The 8781-nt window shown below is 45.4% G+C and overlaps 1 pseudogene; it reads right to left on the bottom strand.

The window, feature by feature from the left end:
• Window positions 1–5967: 5967 nt before the first annotated feature.
• On the bottom strand, window positions 5968–7180 carry LOC131569117 (cytochrome b-like; annotated as a pseudogene).
• Between the last annotated feature and the right edge of the window lie 1601 nt (window positions 7181–8781).

Raw genomic sequence — 8781 nt, 5'->3', positions numbered from 1 at the left:
CCGCAAGGGGAATTTGTGCTGCTTTGTGACAGAGGAGAACTTCCCAGGCTATTTTGTGTTTCCTGTAGGGAAGGTTGGTTATTGCTTGGCATAAATTTACAGACCAACATGGAGCGTTTGCTTTGTGATGTCAGGGCATGTTTGCCACCTTGTCGTAGCAACATCAGAAGGTTACCCTGGTGCATGGAAGGCCTGAGTGTCAGAGCAGTCCTAGCACTTGCTCAGTTCAGGAGAATCCTCCTGATTGAGGAAATTGTCAGTGGGCTGTTGCACACCGACAGGAGCCTTGCTTTTTCCAGTGTGTGAGCACAGCCTGCAAACTTGCAGGACAGTGTTAAAATGATTGAGGGAATTGCTCCTTTGCTTTTCACTGCCTATGGAATTACCTATGGTGCCTATTTTGTAGCATATTTCACACGTAAGTAGATGTTTCCCCTCTGCTTAGGTTAGGGTGTATCCTAACCTGGCTTTTGTATGTCTTCCTTCTCTTTCTTAGTGACTGAGTTTCTGGTTTTGAAACAGAAAGAGCATTAGGATACCACTGTTTTGGTAAAGCTCCTGTCAAGGCGTTCATCTTAAAAATGGGTGTCTGCAGCCACAGGGGCAGCATTTGCAGAGGAACCTGCAGGGCTTCCGATGGCTCCATGGGAGAGTCCGTGGCAGCAGAGTCTGTCATTTCCTCAGTTTGCTGGGACAAGCAAGACATCTTTGAAAATGCAGACTGGCAGACCTTCAGGAAAGGCTGAATAGTTGGACTAGGACTACTGTTGTAATGTAGCTTAGGATTTTGCGCTCTGCTAGTGTAAGGAAGGCTACTGCGATTAAGTTTGGGAGGGCATAGGAGTGGGCTATGATGAGGTTAATAATGAGGGTGGTTTGGGTTAAGCTAGGAAGAGGATCGGAACCTCTGAGTTAAAGGACTGAAGTCTTTTGCATTTTCCAAGCTCTGCCACGCTAGCTGGTCCTTTTCTTGGACGTGGTGGGGTGTAATAGCCTTTTGTAATTTAGTTGTTTTCATTACTTAAGGCGAAGGCTTGCTTGTGGTATTGGCCTCACTTTTCCTATCCTTTCGTACTGGGAAGAGTTCATCATAGATAGAAACCGACCTGGATTGCGCCAGAACTCAGATCACGTAGGACTGTTAATCGTTGAACAAACAAACCCTTAGTAGCAGCTGCACCACTACGATGTCCTGATCCAACATCGAGGTCGTAAACCTCCTCGTCGATACAGACTCTCGGAGGACATTGTGCTGTTATCCCCGGGGTAGCTTGGTCCATCGATCAATTGTATTGGGTCTGGATGCTATTAGCATATTGAGGGGTTGCTCTTAGTCTAGAGGTGTGATCTAATTTTTGGAGGTTTTGTTTTGCTCCAAGGTCGCCTCAACCGAAAAACGCAGACCAGAAGCTTATGTGTCAGTGAAGCCAGTAGGTGAGTATGTGTTTTAAGGTGGTTGCTGGTTTTGAAATTCCACAGGGTCTTCTTGTCTTACAGGTTTATCCCTGCTTTTGTACAGGGAGATCAATTTCACTGATTACTGGTAAGAGACAGTTAAGACCTCGTTTAGCCATTCATACTAGTCTCGATTTGTGGGACAATTGATTCCACTACCTTTGCACGGTAAGGATACCACGGCCGTTGAACGTGAGTCACCGGACAGGCATCACCTTCAAAACTTGTTTTGCATTTGCTGAAGGCTATGCTTTTGGTAAACAGTCGGGCCTTGATGGGTTTGCCTAGTTCCTTTTACAGGTTTTAATCTTTCTTAATGGACGCTCCTCTGTCAGGTTAACAAGATACTTAATACTGTGCTTGTTTGATTTGACGTATATTGGTGGTTTGTTCATAATGTACAGATGTAAGCTTGTGTCATAGAGGGAGGACCCTGGTTACTCATTCTAGCATTATTTCTCCTATTTGAATATAGGTTAGCCTGTTAATGGGGAGGGAGTCATAAGGTTCTTATATTTTTGTAATGTAGAGCTTTAACGCACTCTTTGTTGATGGCTGCTTGAGGGCCCACAATGCAGTTGGAAAACCCAGTATTTATCTGCTCAGAGAGATTGTATTCTTTTTTAAAGGAGCTGTACCTCCTTTAAATGGCCCTTAATTCGCTTCATTAGGGTTTGTAGGTTTTCCTTGGAGAAGAATTAAGAGTGAACTTAGATTCGTTTCACAGGCAACTAGCTATCACCCAACTCAATTGGCTTTTCACCTCTACTGACAAGTCATCCCACTCTTTTGCCACAGAGACGGGTTCGCTCAATAATAGCTGCTCGTAAGTAGCTCACTTGGGTTTCGGGGTAGCAAACTTAAATTCATTTTGTATTATTTTTCTTGCTAGACCATGATGCAAAAGGTACAAGGGTTGATCTTTGCTGTCTATAGCTTAGTTTTCATTATTATTTCATCTTTCCCTTACGGTACGTGGTCTCTATCGCGCCAATGGTGTCTTTTCTATCACCTATACTGGGAATAGTGAATGCTTTAGTTGGGTGCGGGGGAGTAGCTTTGTTATTCCAGATCATGTCGATTGGGCTAGAGTTTGGCATCAAGACAATCTGGTGTTAGCAGACATTTTTCAGGTGTAAGTTCAATGCTTTTGCTGAAGCTACGTCTTGGTAGCCTAAGTGCACCTTCTGGTACACTGACCTTGTTACAACTTACATCATCTTTGGCTAAGTAGCTTATTAGTTCATTGGGGGGGCGCCTGCGAGGAGGGTGACGGGCAGTATGTAGGTGCCCCAGGGCCAGCTTAAAGAGGGCTCCATTGTCCCACTCTACTGCTAAATCCACCTTCCAGGGGTTATTTCATACCCCTTTGCCGCTATGTTCTAACATAGAAAATGTAACACATTGCTACCTTTCCATAGGCTATACCTTGACCTGTCTTGTTAGCGTGGTGGGGCTATTGAACTCACTGTTGAGCTTTCAGGGGAGGTGGGCTGGTGACAGCAGTATGTAGGCTGTTTTGGCAAGGAATGGTCAGACATATCGTGGATCATTGATTACAGAACAGGCTCCTCTAGGTGGCTTTGGGGCACCGCCAAGTCCTTAGAGTTTTACGCGTTGGTGCTTAAAGCATCAGGAGGATGCTTTAGTAGGTGTAAGCATCAAGATTTAGGGCCAGGCATAGTGGGGTATCTAATCCCAGTTTGGGCCCTGGCTTTCGTGGAGTTCAATTAATCGTTGTTCTAAGATCTTCTTTGATGGGGAGGCCTTTTTGGCATCTTGGGCTTGTGACAACTCAGTTGCTTTTTAACCTTTGCTACTTGGATAGCATGTGACCACTCTTTATGCCGTTATAAAGTTAATTTGGGTCTCCTGTATGACTGCGGTGGCTGGCCCAGGATTTACCAACCCTGGATATGCTATGGCTAAGTCAAGTTTACACTCATTGCATAATATTAACTACTGCTGATTACCCGTGGGGGTGAGGCAATTGCAAGGTATCTTGGGCTACGGTTGTGGTGAGCCTGATGCCCGCTCCTATCTCCCTGATTGAGGTGTTCAGGGCATCTACACTGGAGCGCGGATACTTGCATGTATATACCTAGCAAAAACTAACAGTAAGGTTAGGACTAAGTCTTTTGTCCTTGGGTGCGTGTGGCAGCCATCTTGACATCTTCAGTGTCATGCTTTCTATAAGCTACAAGGACGTGAAATTTGGTGGGTAGCTGGTTGATGGTTTGTCATCATGACTTGTGGTTTGTTTCGGTTTTTGGAGAGGGGCTAGCTTTGGGATTAATATTATGTTTGTTTGGGGGTGGTTAGGGGAGTGTTGATGGTGGCTGGTTATTATTTTTGACAGTAGGGAATATAGAGGAAAGTTAATTGAAAGTGTATTGATGGTAAGTAGTTTGGACAATGTAGGGATATGTGGCTTAGTTATTTGAAAAAAAAAAGTCTAGATAAAAAAACAGATGCATAAAACGGAATTTAAATGTTAATTCCTAGTGAATGATAAAATAATTACTATGTCTGGCAACCATTACACTATCTGTTGTCTAGAGGTAGGTAGCGCGCCCTCCATGAATGGGGTCAAAGTGCATCAGTGCCAAGTTTGCGACAACCTTATCCGTTAGATCATGACATTCTGGGTGTTAGGGGATTCATATGCTTGGCGGTCATGTCATGGACATGTCAAGAGGAAGATAACACCTGCTCTGCACTTGAGGGGCTTATTGAAGAGACGCTAAAAGAAAACAAGTGCAAGAGGTCAGGATGCCGAGGTAATGAAATTAGGGAGGAGTATTCAACCGACCACTTGTATCTGTGAAGGGCAAGGAGGAAGGAATGAAGCAAGTTATGATCCTGAAGTTACAACCAATAGCGCAAAAGAGCAAGTATAGGAGAGGTATGTGCTTGACGGCAATAAACTAAGGCACATATGATGTTGATAGCTCAGTTCTCGTGAGAAATGCGATCAAAAGATAACCATGTCTGGCTTGGGAGTGCTTGAAGGCTTTTGGCTGAGAATATTACCTAGGAGGTGGGTGAATCCTGTAGACTAGGGGAATTCAAAGGTGTACTGGGACATTCCTCGTTCTCTAGGTTGGGTGTTGCGTACATTAGATAAGATCCTGGGTCTTTGGGTGACACTTGCGGCTTGGACTTGGGTAGAAATACTTGGGTTGTATGGTACCTGAAGCAATAATGTGCCTGGTAGGTAGGCTGGACGAATACCATCCATTTGGGTTTTTGGTGGAAGAGCTTGACGTGTAATGTGGATTATCCTACATTTCATGAACTGTCTGATGGGGCAGAGAGTGCGATGCATTATTATACATACCCTGAAAGCAAGAAGAAAACGTGCTGGGTAGGGGGGGAAGGGGGGGGGGGGGGTAAGGGGATGGGGGAGGGAATGAAGGACGTATTTAGGTGTTCTTATAGTTAAATTTTGTAACGACTGCTTTTCAGGCCGTAAATCTCAGAGAGAGGCCAAGTGGGAATTTATGATAGAATCTGTTCTGTTTTTCGGGCTGAGTTTTGTTCTAGGGGGGTTGGCGGTTGCATTAACCTGTCTCCTTACTATGGGGTGTTGGGGCTGGTCGTAGCAGCGGTTGCAAGGTGCAGATGACTAGTGAGTTTGGGGGTCCCTTTTGTTTCTTTGGTACTTGTTATGGTTTATTTAGGGGGAATGTTGGTAGTGTTTGTGTATTCAGTGTCGCTGGCAGCGGATCCTTATCCGGAGGCTTGGGGTTGCTGGGGTGTTGTTGGTTATGGTTTTGGGATGGGGTTGGTTGTCATGGTGGAGCTTGTTATAGGGGGTGTGTTGGGGTTGTTGATGGACGAGGGGATGGTGAATAGTGGGGATTTGTTGTCGGTCCGGTTGGATTTCAGTGGGGTAGCTGTGTTGTATTCAGAGGGGGTGGGATTGCTTTTGATTGGGGGGTGAAGGTTGTTGTTGACTTTGTTTAGGATGTTGGAGCTTGTGCAGGGGTTGTCTCGGGGGGCGATTCGAGCTCTTTAGCAGTAGGGTCAGGAAGTAGTTTAGTGAAAAATGCCAGGTTTGGGAATTGGAGCAGAGGGTTTGAGTCCTTTCTTCCTGAGGTGTGTGGTGGGGTAACTCTAAAGAAGGGGTTTAGTCTTCAATCTTTGGCTTACAAGACCAATGTTTTTATAAACTATTAGAGTTAATTAAAGTTTAAGTAGCTTGTTTTCTAGGGCGGCCGCAAGGGGGAACAGAACTAGAATGATTGTGAAGTATGTGAATGAGGCTAGTTGGCCGTTGATGATGAAGGGGTGTTCTACTGGCTGGCTGCCTACTCAGGTTAGGATGAGGACATTGGCGACTAGGGTTCAGAATAGGGTTTGTGATAGGGGACAGAAGGGTATTGATCATAGTTTTGATGTATGTAGTAGTGGGGTGAGGAACAGGATGAGGATTGAGGCAGCTAGAGCTACTACGCCTCCTAGTTTGTTTGGGATGGATCGGAGGATGGCGTAAGCAAATAGGAAAGATCACTCGGGTTTGATGTGAGGAGGGGTGACTAGTGGGTTGGCTGGGGTGAAGTTTTCTGGGTCACCTAGGAGGCTGAGGGAGAATAGGGCTAGTGAGACAAGTAGGGAGAGCATTAGTACGAATCCTAGGATGTCTTTGATGGTGTAGTATGGGTGGAAGGGGATCTTGTCACAGTCTGAGGGAATGCCTAGCAGGTTGTTTGAGCCTGTTTTGTGGAGGAAGGTGAGATGGACAAGAGTAAGGCCTACGATGACGAAGGCAAGGAGGAAGTGGAGAGAAAGAATCGGGTCAGTGCAGGGTTGTCAACAGAGAACCCGCCTCAGGCTCACTTGACTAGTGTTTGCCCGATGTAAGGGATGGCAGAGAATAGGTTTGTGATTACTGCAGCTCCTAAGAATGATATTTGGCCTCACGGTAGGACATATCCTACAAAAGCAGTTGCTATGAGGGTTAGGAGGAGGATGACTCCAATGTTTCAGGTTTCTTTGTTTAGGTATGTGTCGACGGAAGGAGACCAGGACATCAATTAGATCATCACAGGCCCGATTTTATTGATTAGTACAGCAGGGTAAATACAGTTCATAATGAGCTTCATACATATTGCAAAAGTTGAGCTCAGGATTGGTTAGTTACATATCAGCAACTACGCCTACTTCTGCATTCTTATGGTTATACTTTTGATACTTTCTACATATTCTCAGGAAGAATCTCTCTTCCCTATCCTCATGTTGCAGCAAGGGCAGTCTTTCCTTGCCTGTCATTGGTCACCGACTGCTGACTTCTCCTTTCAGCTTACTGACTGCTGACTTCCCTCTCTCAGCTTAACCAGCGGCATTATGTCAGCATGGCCTTTCTCAGCTAACCAACTATTAATAATATCCTCCACAGGTATAAGCCGTAGTAGAGTCCTCGGCCGATGCGTAGGTAGATGCAGATGAAGAAGAAGGAGGCTCCGTTTGTGTGGAGGTTGCGGATGAGTCAGCCCAATTGTACGTCTCGGCATATGTGAGCGACAGAGGAGAAGGCTAGATTGGTATCTGCTGTGTAGTACATAGCTAGCAGAAGACCTGTGACGATTTGAGTAATTAAGCAAACGCCTACTAGATACCCAAAGTTTCATCATGTTGAGATGTTTGATGGCACTGGGAGGTCGATTAGGGCGTTGTTGATGATTTTGAGGATTTGGTGGTTTTTACAAAGGTTGAGGGCCATTGGTTATTTCTGTATGTGGATATGAGGATGATGAGAATGGATAAGGCGAATGATCCTAAGTAAGCTTTGATTAGGCCTGAGTGGAGGGTGGTGGCAGTTTTGGTTGCTATTAGTTGCAGGCTGGCTAGCCCCTCTGGACCTAGTATTTTGTATCAGGAGAGGTCAGTTAGGTGGGATGCGATGTTTTCTCCTCCTTTGAGGAAGTTGGTTATACTTAGGCAGTGGGTTAGGGGGTTAAAGTATCCTAGGGATGTTGAGAAGTTTTAGAAGGGAGCTTGTTTTGTGAGGATGAGTGTTTGGTCTATTTTTGAAATTTCTAGAACTAAAGCAATGCCTAGGGCTGTTACAATTAGGGAGGTTATTTTAATAGAAGGTGGCATGGTTATTGGAGGGGTTTTTGTGGGGATGATGAATGAGGTGATGAGGAATCCTGCCAGGATGCTTCCCAGCACAAGGCGAGTGACAGGGGAAGTTACTGCGGGGTTGTTTTCACTTACTGGGGTCAAGGGCGGAATTCAAACAAAGCCGGTCTGTACTAGTACGGTTATGCGGATTGTGTGTACCGTGGTGAATGATGTGGCTAGAAGGGTTAGGAGTAGGGCTCAAGTGTTTGAGTAGGATGTGTTTAGGCTTTCAATTATTTGGTCTTTTGAGTAGAATCCTGCTAGGAACGATGTTCCTGTTAGGGCGAGGTTGCCGATGGTAAGGCATGCAGTGGTTGTGGAGAGTATTTTTTGGAGTCCTCCTATTTTTCACATGTCCTGTTCTCCATTTAAGCTGTGAATGATGGAGCCTGAGCATAGGAAGAGCATGGCTTTGAAGAATGTGTGAGTTGAGATGAGGAGGAAGGCTAGTTCGGGTAGGTTTAGTTCAATTGTGACTATTATTAGTCCTAGTTGGCTTGAAGTGGAGAAGGCAATGATTTTTTTAATGTTGTTTTGGGTGAGGGCGCACATGGCTCCAAATAGTGAGGATAAAGCTCCTAGGCAGAGGCACAGGGTTTGGGTGGTTTGGTTATTATTGAATAGAAGGTGGGTTCGGATAAGTAGGAAAATTCCAGCAACTACTATTGTGCTGGAGTGGAGTAGGGCGGATACGGGCGTTGGCCCTTCTATTGCAGCTGGGAGTCATGGCTGGAGGCCGAATTGAGCGGATTTTCTGGTTGCAGCTAGGATGAGACCTAGTAGAGGTAGTGTAGGAGATTGGGATGGGGTAGGAAGTTGTTGGATTTCTCAGGTGTTTGTGGTGGAGCCTAGTTGTGCTATGCAAAGGATAAGTCTGATGTCTCTGATTCAGTTGTAAATTACGACTTGGAGGGCGGCGGTGTCGGCCTCTGCTCGGCCGTGTCATCAGCTGATTTAGTAGGAAATCAACAGGACAAATAGGTTGTTGGCAATGATTAGGATGAGTATGGTGATTAGGAAGAATAGTAGGTAGTTGTTCCCAGAATTCAGGGAAGATTCTTTCCTTCTACAGTTTCTCCTGAAATAATCTGACTGTCTACCTTGACCCTTGACTGAGTGCTAAAATAGTGATCTTCCCATTGCAATGAAATGCAAACTCCAAAGCAGTGAGTGTCTGCTCAAGAACCATGGAGATGC

This window comes from Ammospiza caudacuta, chromosome 29 (genome assembly GCF_027887145.1).
Source record: "Ammospiza caudacuta isolate bAmmCau1 chromosome 29, bAmmCau1.pri, whole genome shotgun sequence".
Classification (NCBI taxonomy): domain Eukaryota; kingdom Metazoa; phylum Chordata; class Aves; order Passeriformes; family Passerellidae; genus Ammospiza; species Ammospiza caudacuta.
Note: the sequence above shows the minus strand (reverse complement) of the source record. Positions and strands in the feature narration are given on the sequence as shown.